A 17,091-nucleotide genomic window follows, 5' to 3' on the forward strand; every position below is an offset into this window, starting at 1 on the left:
AGAGGAGTCAGTAATGCTTATGAAATTGGATGCAACAGGACTACTTACAATCCCGATTGAGGATGTTGATGATAATCCAGGTGTTGGTGGAGGAGATTGCAGGCACTTGGATTTAACAGACAGAAGGGAGCAGCTAGGTGACGCTGGACTGATTGTTACTTTTTTTAGCCAAAGTTTCTGAATTTGAAAAACACTTTTCAATTTGATGATTATGCTGCAAGTGACGTAACAGGGAGGAGGTTCCTAGATTGTTAAGGTCCTTACCTCTGCTAACTCTTGCTTGGCAAAGGTTACAGATGGCTTGACAACTGTTGTCCGGATTTGGGTGGAAATAATTCCACACATGAGAAGATGATTTTTTTGTCTTTTGCCCCGGCATGACAGCAGTGGGCTTTTCCTTTTTCCTACCATGGCCAACAACTGTTGCCTGATTTGCACAAACAACATCCTCAGCATCAACATCCTCATCGTCATCCTTGTTAGCGCCAACTACAGAAATAGCCTCCTCATCCTCCTGGTGCAATTCCACAGAAGCATCCTCAAGCATGCATCAGCATGTTGACTTGTGTTTTGCTCATCCCCACATTTGCAGAGGGCACACAAATGGTGGAAGGAGGATCCTCTTCAGGTACAGTATTAGAAAGGTCAGGCTCACACATGGCAAACATGGATACACTTGGACTCTCCTCGGGGATCTGTGACATTTCTGAGCACACAGTTGGTTCATGTACCTTTAGCAATTTAATTTTTTTTACACTTCTACAGGGAGAAGGGCTTACATCATCATAAGATGCAGAACCACCAGTCATGAATAAAGACCAAGGCCTTATCCTTTACTTACCACTTTGTGTAGTAAATGGCATATTGCCAGTTTTTGGTTTCTCTGCTGCTTAGCTTTTAATGTTTTTTTTCTTAAACACTGTAAAACATTGCTTTAGATGCCCTGACTTAAGCCTTGTATGCCCTTGGGCATCGGCTTTAGTAGATGATGTAGATGGACTAGTATTGTCATGACTTGTGGCACTGGCAGCTGCTCCAGCACTAGTATGTGGTTCCTGCTCTCCTCTTAACTGATCATTCTCCATATCAACAAACACAAATGAAGTTGGGTACAGCACACACGTCAATTTGTACCAATTTTAAATATTACACTGTGGTATTAATGAAATAAAGTGTCACAATATTTTTATGAATACATTGTGCTTTCCACTTACAGTGTAGCAATATGTTTTATGAATACACTGCATTTCCACTAACAGTGTCAATAATTTTTATAAATACTCTGCGTTTTCCACTTACAGTGTCACAATATTTAGTGTCAATATTTTTTACAAATACACTGCATTTTCCACTTAGTGTCACAATATTTGTTTATGAATACACTGCGTTTTCCACTATCAGTGTCAATATTTGTACACTGGGTTTTCCACTTAGTGTCACAACATTTTTTATTAATACACTGTGTTTCCACTAACAGTGTCAACATTTTTTATGAAAACACTGCGTTTTCCACTTAGTGTCACAATATTTTTTACAAATACATTGCGTTTCCAACTATCAGCGTCAATATTTTTTATGAGTACACTGCATTTTCCACTTATTGACACTGTTAGGTGGAACACAGTGTACTCGTAAAAAATATTGTGACACTATTTTTTTATGAATGCACTGCATTTCCCACTTACAGTGTGACAATATTTTTTACAAATGCACTGGGTTTTTCACTTACAGTGTCACAATATTTTTTACGAATACAGTGCATTTCCAATAACAGGGTCAATATTTTTTACAAATACACTGCATTTTCCTCTTACAGTGTCACAATATTTATTATATACTGCATCAACCACTTACAGTGTCACAAACAATACATGTATGAATATTACACTGTGGTCTGACAGACAGCATCACAGTACAAAAAAAATAATAATATAGTACACTTGGGTACAGCACAAAAAAAATCTATATTATTTTGGTATTAATTATATAATTATTAGCTTTTATTTTTTTTATAAACTGGGCATCCTTGGATGGACAGAACACTCCTGGTTTGACTCAGCAGCTCCTGCCCCTGGATGGACACAGAAACCCCTGGATGAACACAGCAGCCCCTGTTCTGCATGAACACAGCAGCCCCTGGATGGACACAGCTGCCCCTGCCCTAGATGGACACAACAACCCCTGGATGAACACAGCAGCCCCTGGTTGGACATAGCAGCCCCTGCCCCTGGATGGACACAGAAACCCCTGGATGGATATAGCAACCGTTGCCCTGGATGGACTTGGCAGCCCCTGGATGAACACAGCAGCCCTTGCCCTAGATGGACACAACAACCCCTGGATGGACACAGCAGCCCCGAGAATGACACAGCAGCCACTGCCCATGGATGGACACAGCAATCCCACCACTGGATGGACACAACAGCCCCTGCCCTGGACAGATACAACAGCCCCTGGTTGGACATAGCAGCCCCTGCCCCTGGATGGACACAGAAACCCCTGGATGGATATAGCAACCGTTGCCCTGGATGGACTTGGCAGCCCCTGGATGGACACAGCAGCCCTTGCCCTAGATGGACACAACAACCCCTGGATGGACACAGCAGCCCCGAGAATGACACAGCAGCCACTGCCCATGGATGGACACAGCAATCCCACCACTGGATGGACACAGCAGCCCCTGCCCTGGACAGATACAGCAGCTCTTGGTTGGACACAGCACATTCGTTCATTACACTCTACACAGCCAGTGTGAAAATGGAACTGATCGTGGGGACTTTTATATAATCCAAAACCCGCGAGAATCCGACAGCAGTAGGATGACGTTTTGCCTCGTTTTGAGATCCGAGTCAGGCGGGAAAACCCGAGCCAGACTCGGTTCTTGCCTAGGATCTGCAAGTTCCGGTGGGTCCGGTTATCTGAGAACCAGACCCACTCATCTCTAGTTGTTAGGGCTTTGCCGGTGTGTTTGAAAGTTGTTGCTGAAGCTTTTTTTTCTTTGGAATCAGCTGAAACTAGGATAGGATGCCTGTTGAAAGTATTGGTGCCACATGCTGTGACAACATTGCTTAACTGTGAAAGAACAAAATGCAATACTAGGCAATCATGAAAATCGGTGTAACAATCTGAAAAAATCTCCAAACATTCTGCTTCTTCCCCTATTTGATACAGTACTTACTCAAAGTATAATCAAAGGGATTGAACATGCAGGGTTTAAATCTATTTATTACATCTTACAAGTTCAATGTCAGAAGACAGTAATAGAGACAGTTTCAAGTCTGGCTGCAGTATTGTGTTTTATTTTTTCACAGTTGGCAGATGTCAGCATGTAGATGGCAGATGTCATATACAGACACTGGAGAACTGCAGTCAGGGTAAACAGTTTTTAATGATCATGAAACTGTATTTAGTGAAGATATACCACCACCACATTCAGCACAACTGGAAGAACTTAAAGCACTCACTAAAGATTGACAGAATCACATGTCTTGCCCCTGGTGTCTCATGCTATAAAGACATTTAGAGGAAAACTGAACATTTTACCTAATGAGATCTTGTTTGGGAAATTACCTAATGTTATTGTATCTCATTTTTATCAAAGTCAAGGAAATTATTTGACTGTGAACTTTCTTATTTCTTTCAGCAACCAATTGAAATAGATTCAGCAACTAGACATACAACCAGCTGCAGTCAGGGGAGATTGTCATTCTCTTCAACCAGGAGATGAGGTGATGAACTCTCTGCAATCAGGACCAGAAACAGCTGTGAAAGTTGGAGAAAGATCTACCTGGACTCACGCATTGCATTGTAAGAAGATAGTCTTTGAATTAACAGCTTCCTGGTAACAGGAGGGAACAGAAGATATACTTAAAACCTCAAATATTCTACCTGCCTAAGTCACAGCGACTTAACTAAAAGTTTATATTTTTTTCAGCAATTTTTTGCAGAGATATTTTCCAAAGACATGTTGATTGGCCCCAAGACAGATAATGGACTTAAGCTGGCCACACATATAAAGATTATCTGTCCAACCAGCCAACTAGTTGATTGGTTGGAATGAAAATCTGGTAAGGAATACAATCAGCAATTTGCTCTCAAAAGCTGGAAATTGGACCAAAACTGCTGTTTGAACAAATAGTTTAGATCAAACATTTAACAAACTTGTCTAAACGACCATTTTCATCTGTTTTCTGGCATTTAGGAGCAAATTGCTGACCATCATTTACTCCTATACGTTACCAGATTTTCATTCCAACCAATCAACAAGTTGGCTGGTTGGATGTAAGTTGGTCTAGTGTGTGGCCAGCTTAAGGAGGTACATTGATTTTTGGACTTTTCTTGTAACCTGGACTGTATTGTGTATTTTGTATTCCCTCCAGCTACAACTGATATCAAAAGACAGTATAAGTTACAGTAGCTGCTAATGACAAAGTTAATGACATCATAGCAAGAATACATTTTGATTTAAACATTGAGCAATCGAGCATTGGAGTACCAAACCACTGAAACATAAATGTGGGAAAAGATATTTTTAACCAATGCATTTTTTTGCAGGAGGAAGAGAGAACTGCAGAATAAACATGATGCAAAACTCCCTACAGTTACCTTGGTTATGGAGGTGTATGGTAAGGTTGCAAAAGCCTCAAGCAGGACAGATTGTTGGGTTTGTACACACCTTCCCTTGAACACACAAGCAGGAATACCTTTGGCTGCACACCGAATAGACATCATAGATGCTCTGAAATTTGATTGTTTAGATTGGGGCGCTACATCAGATTGTTGGTTTGAGCAGAAACAAATAACCTATTCGACCTCATGGAACAAACGTTGTAGAAGCCGTAAAACTGAAGATTTTGTATAAAGTCATGAAAGTTCCATATGTATTCTGATTCCCAGTAGCAATATTGTTGATATCCTATTTTGAAATACATACAGAACATAACAATGACAGTTTAAAATAACATATAAGTGTGTTGTTAGTGATCATATATTTTTTAAATTGCTGTGAAATGGATAAGAGTTCTTGTGGTTCTCATCTTGGATATCAAACCAGACAATTTTTTGTGTATTTTCCAATCAACCATGGTAAGTTTGTGCACTTAAAATAGGATTTTATTGGTTATGTTGTGTTGGGACCTACAAATGGTAGACACTGGGATCAGTAGGTCAATGAATGCTGTCAAATTTAGCACCTATGGTTAGAATTGTCAAGGAGTTGTTATATTAGAAACCTACCTTATGACCATAATATTGTTACAGGTGGACTTTTTAATTTGAAAAGAACTGGTGAAAAGAATTCAGATTTTGAGACGGATAAAGGACAGAAGGAACTTTATTTTCTTTATCAACCATATACAGTATTTGATAGAAAAAGCCATTGCAGAAAAGATTCATCTGATTGATGATATGGTAGGAGAAGTCATTGTGTGTCACAACCCTGGTCTGTTTCCCCTGCCGCCGGGTCACTTACCGATTCTGCCAGCATTCTCTATCACATCCCAGATGCACAGGCTTCAGAGTTTCTCGGCCTGATAGGCCTCAAGCCTCACCGTACCACCTGTCTCTAACTACCCGAGGTAACCCATGGGTATATATCCCAGCAGCTGACTCTACTTAATTGCCAGTACAATGTCTAACCTCAGTTCATACTGAGTGAGCTATACTCAGCTCCTGCTGCTTACTTGTATCCAGTTTTTTCAGTTTTGCTTCCTTCTGCAATATGGATTCCTGCAAGTGAGCTACACCTGGGGCAGCTTTTCCACTGGCTGCACAGAGAATCTCAACCTGTTCCAGCTATCCAAACCTGCAACTCTCCTGTTTATACCATTCTCATTGCATGGTGAGCGTTCCTGTTTCCTGCGTCATTGATGTCGCTCCTGGTATCAGCATCCACTATCCATTACGGTGTCCGGTCAGTATCCGGTTCTAACTATGCCTAAAGCAGCTATCTCACTAGTTGCACAGAGAATACCTACCTGTTCCAGTTATCCAAACCTACAACTCACCTGTGTACACCATTCTAACTACATGGTGAGTATTCCGGCTCCATTTTATGTCGTTCCTGGTAACATCACCTACTACCCATTCCGGTGTTCTGTCTACATCCAGTCCTGCATCTGAGTGCTCCTGGATGCTGGACTACAACAACAACCCAGTTTCAGCCTGGTGAAAACTTTTCCAAGATCTACCACTCCAGCATTCCAGTTACAGTAAGAAGATGGTTTTACTATACATCTACAGTATTAATCCAGTATCAGCCTGCTCAATCTAATGCTACACTTTCCTCTGATTGCACATAACAACTTGTCTTCAACACCAATGACACTGGTGGTCTAGTTGGTATGATCCGGCATCTCTTCACCAAGACCCGGGTTCGATTCCCGATCAGGGAAGTGTTCTTCATTAACATGCCAGGAGGTCTCCTTAGGCCTGCCAGGTTTCATTACACGCCTCCAGACACCAACACAGATGAATATCAGACACCGGGCTCACAAACAAATACTAGTCTGACAGTGTGGCTTTGAGTCAGAAAAATTATCACACTTTTGGAAAGTACAGTAGCACTTCAAAATAGATTGGCATTGGAACAGTTATTGGCAGCTGGGGGAGGTAGTTGTGCAATGGTGGGACAGGAGTGTTGTAATTATATTGTTGATAACAAAAGTGAATTTGCTGGACACCTGAACATGGTACAGGAATTACAGATGAAGTTGAGGAACTTAGGTAGTGATGGATAGGACACATTTGGATGATTAGGTAAATGATTGTCAGAGATATTCCATGGATATGTGCAATATGTGATGATGTTTTTTGATAGTGAATGGAATGATATATAAGATGATAAAGTGCCTTACATCATTATGTTCAGGAGCAGGAGAATTATTGTCATCAACTACAAAACCATCATTGATATATTTTGTTAAATCCTCCCCATTAGGTGGTAACACTATTAGGATTGTGTTGTATTGTAGCACAGAAATTGTAGTTTAGAATACTCAAATTATACATAGTGCTCTCTAGTCAAAACTATATTTTCCCTTTTTACATTTTTATGGACTGCCATGTCTGACATAGCAAGTTCTGGCTATTTTCCCAAATGCATCTTTCCTTTTCCTGCATTGTATGCTACCCTTGATCTTTCTTAGAAGATTCTGGACTTGCAGATGTATTTTGTGTAATAGCTAGTGTTGCTGTGCCTCAAGAAACAATGTTATAGTTAACTATTCATTTAAAATGGAAGCTGGAAGCCATCTTGTTCACAGGTAAAATAAAAGTGACTGTAAGGCTTTCCTCTGAGAGTATATTCTGTGTGAAAAACATCATGTTATTTTATTTTGTTATTTTTCTTTACAGGGTTTCCCAATTCATTTATCATACACCATGTAACTATGTTTTGACTACAATAAAAACAGCAGATGTTGAATATGTGAGAAATGGGTCTTAGTATAGTTCACTAGATTTTATTAAATAATTAGCATAAAAAATGTATAAAACAGGGATGGGGAACCTCCTGCCTGGGGGCAGTATCAGGCCCTCATAATAATTTGGTCTGGCCCTCTGAGCTTTTTTCTGCTAGCCTAATCTGGCTAGCAGGGTGCCTAGAATGGTGCACTTCAACTAGAATCTATGCAGCAGTGCAGCCTGGAGCATCCTTAGGGCACTTCAGATGATCACACCACTGCAGTTCAGCTCCACGGAGTATCCACAGGATGCTCCATGTATTGCTGAAATCACCAGGGATTGTGGCCACACTCCAATGTGACATCAAGCGGAGTAGGCGTGGCCTGCACTGGGCCCGCAAATAATGTTATAGATGTCAAAATGGCCCTTGGCAGAAAAAAGGTTCCCCACCCCTGGTATAAAAAGTGATAACTTCTATTATGACTGGCAGTTAAAAGTATATTCTGTAAACAATGTTTGATATATCATTGTGTGTAAGAGGCTGAATCATCAGACTGTCTTTCAGAACTGTTGTGGGGTCTGTGGGTAGGCCCGCTTAGAGCCATGGCGAGCCCGGGTAATAGGGGGTGTGGCCTAATCGTGGGAGGCGAGGCCACGCCCCCTTCCCAGGAAAAAAATAAAGATTTGCAGCGCCGTGAAGCGTCACTGCACGCTGAGAAGGGGGGCACTCTGGGCCCCCTCAGCCCTGCTCAAAGCCAGGGGGGGCACGATCAAGGTAGTGTCAGCACTCAAGATATAAGTGGTCAAACAGCCTCTTATTCTAACTTGACAAATGGGCTGCAATTGGCAAATAAGTGATGAACCAAAAAAAAAAATAATAATCAATAATTAAATCATGTGTTAGTTAGGTTAATGGCATCATAATACAACTGTATTTTGTCATGGATCAACAAAATTTTAAAATAACTAAATAATTTTCACTATTGTAAACAACAATGGTAAAAGAAATAATTAAAAACATTTTTAAATAAAATAAAAATAAAGCATAAAAGAAAAATTTAATTCTAACTTAAAACTGCAATGCATTTCACAGCACCTGGCCACTTCCTCAGGCAGTGTTGAATGAATGAGGGTAGTCAGAATGTGAAGGATTATACTGTATTGGCTCAAAAACAAATTTAACAATTAAGGAAATATACATGATTGCAGAGAAATGTTATATAAACGTGCAATTGATAACAGAAGCCATGTTCAAAACCAGTATAAAAAAATTTAAAAACATATTCAAATATACTTTAAATTATTATAGATGAATAAAGGAAAAAGTAGAGGAGAAAACAAATCAGGAATATATAGCTAATAGAACAAATGATTGCAGATAAATGTTTCACATGGAAATAGTCCCAGAACTAATATTCAAACTTAAGGGAACCTGGTACATATTGAAATTCATATATAACATGTAAAAAATAATTTACACACACAGATGAATACATATAAAGTACATATACAGTACATACGCACAAATATACACATATAAAAAATTATATATATGTATGTGTATATATATATATATATATATATATATATATTATAAGGGCACAGTCATGCCCTTATATTAATGCTGCATCTAAAAAAACAGATTTCTCCATAGAGAATTCCGAAGGGGCGGGTAGGGTGTTTAAGGGGGTACACGTCAAAAATTATAAGATGTACCGAGTTAAAATTTGGTAACGGTGGGTAGAACTGTCGCAAGGTGCTGCATGCCAAATTTAAGGGCATAAACATAAAAAGTTAGGATTTGGGAGTAATCTAAAGCTCCAACTGTCAAATTTTTCTGACATTCTCAATTAGGACCACTTTTCTGCTATAGTTTATGAGGGTTTTTTGGGAAGGCAAAACTCAGGGTAGGTGGTGAATTTAGACTTGGGGTTTGTTTGATTAGGTAGCTATTGTGCCAGGGTACATGCTTTTGGGGTTTAGGTAAATTAGAAAGTTACAGTTTTTAAACTATTACCTCAAGAATGCACCATTGTAGAGATAGGACTTTTCAACTTGTTGCGCAGCCTCAGTAGGAGCCTCCAGCAGGTGTAGTCATAGTGGCTTCACTTGAGTGCAGCAAGATGGCCGTTGCTTGTGGGCGAAAGTGGCACTGGAAAACATCAATGGTAGCAATGTTGGGGACATGGAGGTGGCTGTGGGGACATCAGCAGTGGCGGTGGCACGGGTGTCGGCAGTGGGTCATGGGTGTTGGCGGCGCAAGTGTCGGCGGGACCCAGTGGTGGCGGAGGGTCTGGCGGCTGTGAGGGTGTTGGCGGCAGGCCTGAATCTGAGAGGATCCAGTCCCCACTAGCCATTCACGGCTCGCGGAGGCCATCTTTGCTTTCCAAAAATGGCGTTGAGGTGCTATCTTTTAAATGAGCACCGCTGCCGTACTCAGCAGTATGCCTGGTGGGGTTTGGATCCTCTCGGATCCAGGCCCGCTGCCGACACCCGAACAGGCACCAGTCCCACTGCTGCCGGATGCTGCTGCCGATGACATCCCAAGCCGTAATTGGCTCAAAAGCAGCGGCACCTGAAAAAGACCACAGAAGCCCTGGGGAGGTGGCAGCTACCCCCCAGGTGAAGACGCCAGAATCCCTGGTTAGTGGGCTCCCACCAGGCAAAGATGCCGAAGCCCTGGCAGGTTGGCACCCACCAGGCGAAGACACCATTAGTCCTAGTGTGCGGCATCCATGAAAAAGAGCTGAAACAGGCTGTTGCCTACTAGGTGAAGACACCGAAGCCCTGGCGGGTTGTCCGCCACCAGGCGAAGACACCAGAAGCCCTAGTGGGCAGTGGCCACATAAAAGAACTAACACAGGCTGCCGCCAACAAGGCAAAGATGCTGAAGCCATGGCGGGTTGGCGCCTGCCTGGCGAAGACGATGGAAGTCCTAGAGGGAGGCAGCCACAAAAGAGCTGACACAGGCTGCCGCCCACTAGGTGAAGATGTCAAAACCCTGGTGGGTTGATGCCCACCAGGCGAAGACACCAGAAGTCCTAGTGGGAGGTAGCAATGAAAAAGAGCTAACAATGGCTGCCGCCCACTAGGCGAAGACACCAAAGCCCTGGTGGGATGGTGTCCACTAGGCGAAGATGTTGGAAGTTCTAAAGGGAGGCAGCCATAAAAAAGAGCTAACATGGGCTGCGACCCACTAGGCGAAGACACCGAAGCCCTGGTGGGTTGGCGCCCGCCAGGAGAAGATGCTGGAAGTCCTAGTGGGAGGCAGCCATGAAAAAGAGCTGACACAGGCTGCCGTCCACTAGGTGAAGACATCAAAGCCCTGGTGCCCGCCAAGCGAATACGCCGAAGCCCTGGTGGGTTGGCGTCCACCAGGCAAAGACGCTGAAACCCTGGTGGGTTGGCGCCCACCAGGCAAAGATGCCATAAATCCTAGAGGGCAGCAGCCATGAAAAACAGCTGAAACAGGCTGTCTCCCACTGGGTGAAGATGCCAAAGCCCTGGTGGGTTTGCGCTCACCAGACAAAGACACAAGAAGTCCTAGTGGGAGGCAGCAACATAAAAGAGCTAACACAGGCTTCTGCCCACTAGGCAAAGATACCAAAACCCAGGTGGGTTGGCGCCCGCCAGGCAAAGACACCAGAAGCCCTAGAGGGCAGCAGCCACATATAAGAGCTAACACAGGCTTCTGCTCACTAGGCCAAGATGCCAAAGCGCTGGTGGGTTGGCGCCAACCTGGCAAAGATGCTGGAAGTCTTAGTGGGAGGCAGTCACAAAGAAGAGCTGACACAGGCTGCCACCCACTAGGTGAAGACGACGAAGCCCTGGTGGGTTGACGCCCACCTGGCGAAGACACCGGAAGTCCTAGTGGGAGGCAGCAACAAAAAAGAGCTGACACAGGCTGCCACCCACGAGGCAAAGACGCCAAAGCCCTGGTGGGTTGGCGCCCACCATGCGAAGATGCCATAACTCCTTGTAGACGCCAGCCATGAAAAAGAGCTGACACAGGCTGTCACCCACTAGGCGAAGAAGCCAAAGCCCTGGTGGTTTCACACCCACCAGGCAAAGATGCTGGAAGTCCTAGTGGGAGGCAGCCACAAAGAAGAGCTGACACAGGCTGCTGCCCACTAGGTGAAGATGACAAAGCCCTGGTGGGTTGGCGCCCGCCAGGTGAAGAAGCCAAAGCCCTGGCAGGTTAGCGCCCACCAGGTGAAGACAACAGAAGTCATAGTAGGAGGCAGCCATGAAAAAGAGCTAACATAGGCTGCCGCCCACTAGGCGAAGACACCGAAGCCCGGGTGGGTTGGAACCTGCCAGGCAAAGACACCAGAAGCCCTAGTGGGCAGCAGCCATGTAAAAAAGCTAACTCAGGCTTCCATCCACTAGGCAAAGATGCCAAAGCCCTGGTGGGTTGGCGCCCATCTGGCGAAGACACTGGAAGTCCAAGCGGGAGGCTTTCACGAAAAAGAGCTGATACAGGCTGCTGCCTACTAGCTGAAGATGTCGAAGCTCTGGTGGGTTGGCTCCCACCAAGAGAAGACACCAGAAGTCCTAGTAGGAGGCAGCCATGAAAAAGAGCTAACACAGGCTTCCACTCACTAGGCAAAGATGCCAAAGCCCAGGCAGGTTGGCCCCCACCAGGCGAAGACACCAGAAGTCCTAGTAGGAGTCAGCCATGAAAAAGAGCTAACATAGGCTGCCACCCACTAGGTGAAGACACCGAAGCCCGGGCGGGTTGGCACCTGCCATGCAAAGACACCGGAAGTCCTAGTGAGAGGCAGCCATGAAAAAGAGCTAACACAGGCTGCCGCCAACTAGGCAAAGACACCGAAGGCCTGGTGGGTTGGCATCCGCCAGGCGAAGACACCGGAAGTCCTAGTGGGAGGCAGCCATGAAAAGGAGCTGACACAGGCTGCTGCCCACTAGGTGAAGACGTTGAAGACCTTGCTCGTTGTCACCCACAAGGTGAAGATGCCGAAGCATTAGCAGGTTGGTGCTCACCAGGCACAGATGCCAAAAGTCCAAGTGGGCGGCAGAAATGTAAAAGAGCTGGCACAGGCTTCCGCCCACTAGGTGAAGTAGCCAATGGCCTAGCGGGTTGGTGCCCACCAGGCAAATACGCCGAAGCACTGGTGGTTGGCACCCACCAGGCGAAGTTGCTGAAGCCCTGGTAGGTTGGCACCGGCCAGGCGAAGAATGCTAAGTGTTATTTTAATATTTTTTTACAGGTGGCAGTAGGCCCTAATGTCCAGCATGCTGGTACTTGTGGTTTTCCAAGTACTAGCATGCAGGAAGGCTTGCTGGGACCTATAGTTCACCTGCAAAAGAAAATATTCTTGAAAATGCACCACATCACACAATCAACCTGGCACCAACCGCCCAGGGGTGCTGGGTATAGCCCAAGGCTTACAACCTAGGCCTGGGGTGCCCTGAGGAGGGGGACCCCTTTTTTGGGGGGTCTCCAGCACCTCAGGGATCTCCGGTCTGGACTGACTAGCGGTCAGGGTTGATGCTGTGGCTGGGGTGCCCAGTGAAAGGGCTCCCCTGGCTGTGGCATCAGCCCCCCCATTAGAAATAGTCTGGTGCTGGTTTTGGAGAATACAGGGGGACCCTACTAATTTTTCTGCCCTGTATTTCCAGAACCAGGACCGAATCAGTGCCTAATACTGGTTGCGCAACTTACGTGGGACCCCTACATCATTTGTCCCCCATATTTTGGCAACCAGGGCTGGTTCTGACTAGCCCGGTGTTGGTTGAGCTTAAATACAGGGGACCCTTATGTCATTTGTCCCCTGCATTTTAGGAAAACCAGGACTGGCTGCCTGTGTTTAAAAATAATACAGAAAAAAAAATGGTGTGGCTCCACCCCCAAAAAAACAACCAGCACCGGGTTTTGGAGACCCAGTACTGGTTTTGCTAAATACAGGATAAAAACAAAGTAGGAGTCCCCCGTATTAAGCACAACCAGCACCAGGTTTTTCTGAACTTGTCCTGGTTTCCAAAATACGGGGGACAAATTACAGAGGGGTCCCCCATATTTAGCGCAACCAGCACTGTTCTCTGAGCCAGCTCTGGTTCTGAAAATACAGGGGGAAAAATGCATAGGGCCTCCCTGTATTTACCAGAACCAGCACCAGACCCTTTCTAGCTGGGAGGTGATGCCACAGCTAGGGGAGCCATTTCGCTAGGCCCCTTAGCTGAAGCATCACCCCTAACCCTGGGGATCCCTGGGGAGCTGAGGAGCCCCCCAATAAAGGGGTCCCACTCTCCAGGGCACCACAGGCTTAGGCTGATAGCCCGAGGCTATCCCCGACACCCCTGGAGCGTTTGGTGCCTGGTTTATTGTGTAAAGTGTGGTGCAAGTAAAGTTAAAATATTGTCTTTTGCTGTGGAACTACAGTTCCCAGCAAGCCTCCCCCACATGCTGGTACTTGGAGAACCACAAGTATCAGCATGCGGGGCATTACAGGCCTAATGATACCTGTACTTCCACAGCAAAAGCAATATTAAAAAAACACACAACACACACCTTAGAAATTAAAATTTTTATTAGAACATACATGCACACACATGTACTCACATATGCAAACACATTATCTCACATACTCACCTAGTGTCCCTGAAGCCATTCTGTCCTCTTCTCCAGTAGACAATCCAATGTATTACATGCAATAAAAATTCCATACTCACCTCCTATTATGCATGGATCTGTCCTCTTCAAAGCAATCCAGGGTCTTGGCAAAAAAAAAAAGAAAAAACGCGGACCTTGCACTTTAGTAGTGTTCTTAGAGAACACTACTACCCGAATGACAGCTCTGCCCTGCATTTCAGTTCAGAAATCCTGGTGCAGAGCAATCAGTGGCTGTGAGAGGCGAGCGTTCCGCCTCTCAGCCAATCACATTGACTTAAATGGTGAAAACCGAACATACCTTATCAAAAATGGAGCCTCAGTACCATTTTTGACATTCAAATATTGCCACCATGAGCCAATCACAGCTCGCGATGACATCGCCCAGCCCACCTTGGCTGGCTTATAAACAGCCAGCACGAGGTCTGACCACTCACAGTCCTTCGGCCGGGAAGCAGCAGGGAAGAGCAGCCAGAGACAGAAGATGCTGTGTAAGCCCTGGATGGGTGGCGGCCATGAAAAAGAGCTGAAAGGCCACCGATATCCAGGTGAAGATGCTGTAGAAGTCCTGGGGGAAGCGGCAGCCATGAAAAAGAGCTTAAATGCTGCTGCTCCGCATGTGAAGGTGCAGCTAAATAAAATAATTTAAAAAACTGTGTCTGTTTGTTTTATTTTAATATTTCTTTTGTAGGGGTACTATAGGTACCAGCAGTTCCTTAATGCCCTACCTGCTGGTACTTGTGGTTCTCCAAGTACCACTGTGTGGGAATGCCTACTGAGACCTGTAGTACTACTGCAAAAGACAATATTTATATTTTCATATGCACTACACTACATAATCAACCCAGCACCCACCGCCCAGGGGTGCTGGGGATAGCCCCGTGCTATCAGCCTGGGCCTGGGGTGCCTTGAGGAGGGGGACCCCTTTATTGGTGGTGTCCTCTGCTTCCCAAGGATCCCCGGCCTGGGCTGACTAGTGGTCGGGGATGATGCTTTGGCTGGGGGGCCCGGTGAAAGGGCTCCTCTGGCTGTGGCATTACTCCCCTACTAGAAAGAGGCCGGTGCTGGTTCTGGGAAATACAGGGGGGCCCTATGCATTTTTCTGCCTATGTTTTCCTGATCTAGGACTGTCTCAGAGCCCAGTGCTGGTTGTGGCGAATACAGGGGACCTCTACATAATTTGTCCCCCACATTCTGGCAACTAGGAACTAGCTCTGAAAAGTTTGGCGCTTTTTTTGTTTATTACAGGGGTCCCCTACATCATTTGTCCCCTGTATTTAGCACAACCAGTACTGGCTTTCCAAAGCCCGGTGCTGGTTGTTGTTTTTGGGGAGCGGGCACAACTTTTTTTTTTTTACACAGGTTTTTTTTATCACAGAAGCATAGACGGGTCTCACTGTTCCCATCCGTGCTTTTGTGTTTATTTATACACAGATGCAGGTATCATGGATCTTTCAGATCTGAGCCTGAATCTATCTTCTCTTACCTCCCACGAGTCCTTCTGCTTGCTCCACCACTGCCACTTATGCCCCTGAGTCCTGGCCACAGCTAAGGTCTGCTGCCCCCAGGTCTCGGCCACAGCTAATGTCTGCTGCCCCACTGGGTTACTGCCATTAGTTACGGCTGCTTTCTTCCCCCAACCCCATCTGCTGCTACCGCCCACACTGTCCTGCCATCTTGGTGCACCCAAGTGATGCCACAGTGAGTACACCCGATGGAGGCTCCTACTCAGGTTGCGTATCAATTTGAAACTTCCTATCTCTATAGTGGTGGATTCACAAGGTAATAGTTTTAATACTGTAACTTTCTCAATTACCTAGACCCCAAAAGCACCTACCATTGAACAATAGTTACCTAATAAAACAAACCCCAAGTCTGAATTTGCCCCCTACCCTGAGTTATGCCTACCCAAAAATCCACCATAGAGAACAGCAGAAAAGTGGTCCTAATTGAGTGTCAGAAAAAGCTGACAGTTGGAAATTTAGATTACTCCAAAGTCCTCAATTTTTATGTTTTTGCCCTGAAATTTGGCTTGCAGCACTGAGCGACAATTCTACCAGCCCCTGCCAAATTTCAGCTCTGTACCTCCCAATAGCTTTTGAGGTGTAGCCCCTTAAACACTATGTCCCCTCCCTCCAGAATTCTCTACGGGAGAATTTTGTTTATTTTTAGGGGACCCCTACATCATTTGTCCTCTGTATTGCGGTAACCAGGACTTGCTCTAATTAGCCTGGTGCTGGTTGTGCTTTGCTTTATACAGGGAACCCCTGCGTCATTTGTCTCCTGTGTTTAGCACAACCAGCACTGGGGCTCCAAAGCTTGATGCTGGTTGTGCTGTGGGGGCACATAATTTTTTTTATTACACATTCATCTTTTGACACCATGTGGTTAACTGCAGATTCAGCCCTCTCACAGAGTGAGATTGTTGTCACTTACAAAATGGAGCTGCTAATTCAAAGAATTGAGGTCTGAGCAGAACATAGAACTGTGCAAATGGGATAAGAGTATGGTGATGGGGGAACAGGGAGACAATGGATGCGCCTGCTGTCGGGTGCCAGCACTGAAGAGGCACCTCCTCCATTGCCCACAATATATGCACCCCGCTTAAGGCTATTTTATATTAGTGTTTTGTGCTTATGTAATAGATAGATATGCACAATAAATATTTTCCCTTTTTTCTAGGGGGGACACCAAATTAAAACTTGCCTCTGGGCATCTGGGATGAAAATACGCCACTGTGGGGGAAGAAGACAGAGCGGTGTGGATGGGGCAGACAGAATGGCATGTAGAGGGGAAGATTAGGCAGTACAGATGGGGGTGAGCCAAAGTGATGCAGATTGGTGGAAAATGGTGCACATGGGTGGGAGACAAAGTGGCCCAGTTTGGGGGAACAGAGTGACATGAATGGGGGGTACAGAGTGGCATGGATGTGGGAAGACAGAGCAGAGCAGATGGGTAAAGCCAGATTGGTGTGGATGAGGAATACAGACTAGTACAATGGGATAACACACAACAGAAGGGATTGGGGAAGACAGATTGGTGCAAATGGCTGGGAAGAC

General features: G+C 45.2%; 1 long non-coding RNA gene across 1 annotated transcript in view; it reads left to right on the forward strand.

Moving 5' to 3' along the window:
- The first annotated feature begins 3,730 nt into the window (after window positions 1-3,730).
- Window positions 3,731-17,091, forward strand: part of LOC148542881 (uncharacterized) — a 37,242-nt gene continuing 23,881 nt past the window's right edge. Inside the window, exons 1-2 of the long non-coding RNA XR_015873553.1 lie at window positions 3,731-3,807; window positions 4,555-4,625. This is a non-coding gene — a long non-coding RNA (uncharacterized LOC148542881). The remainder of the gene's footprint in view (window positions 3,808-4,554; window positions 4,626-17,091) is intronic.

The sequence above is a fragment of the Taudactylus pleione genome, unplaced genomic scaffold (genome assembly GCF_031769625.1).
Source record: "Taudactylus pleione unplaced genomic scaffold, aTauple2 ptg000007l, whole genome shotgun sequence".
NCBI lineage: Eukaryota > Metazoa > Chordata > Amphibia > Anura > Myobatrachidae > Taudactylus > Taudactylus pleione.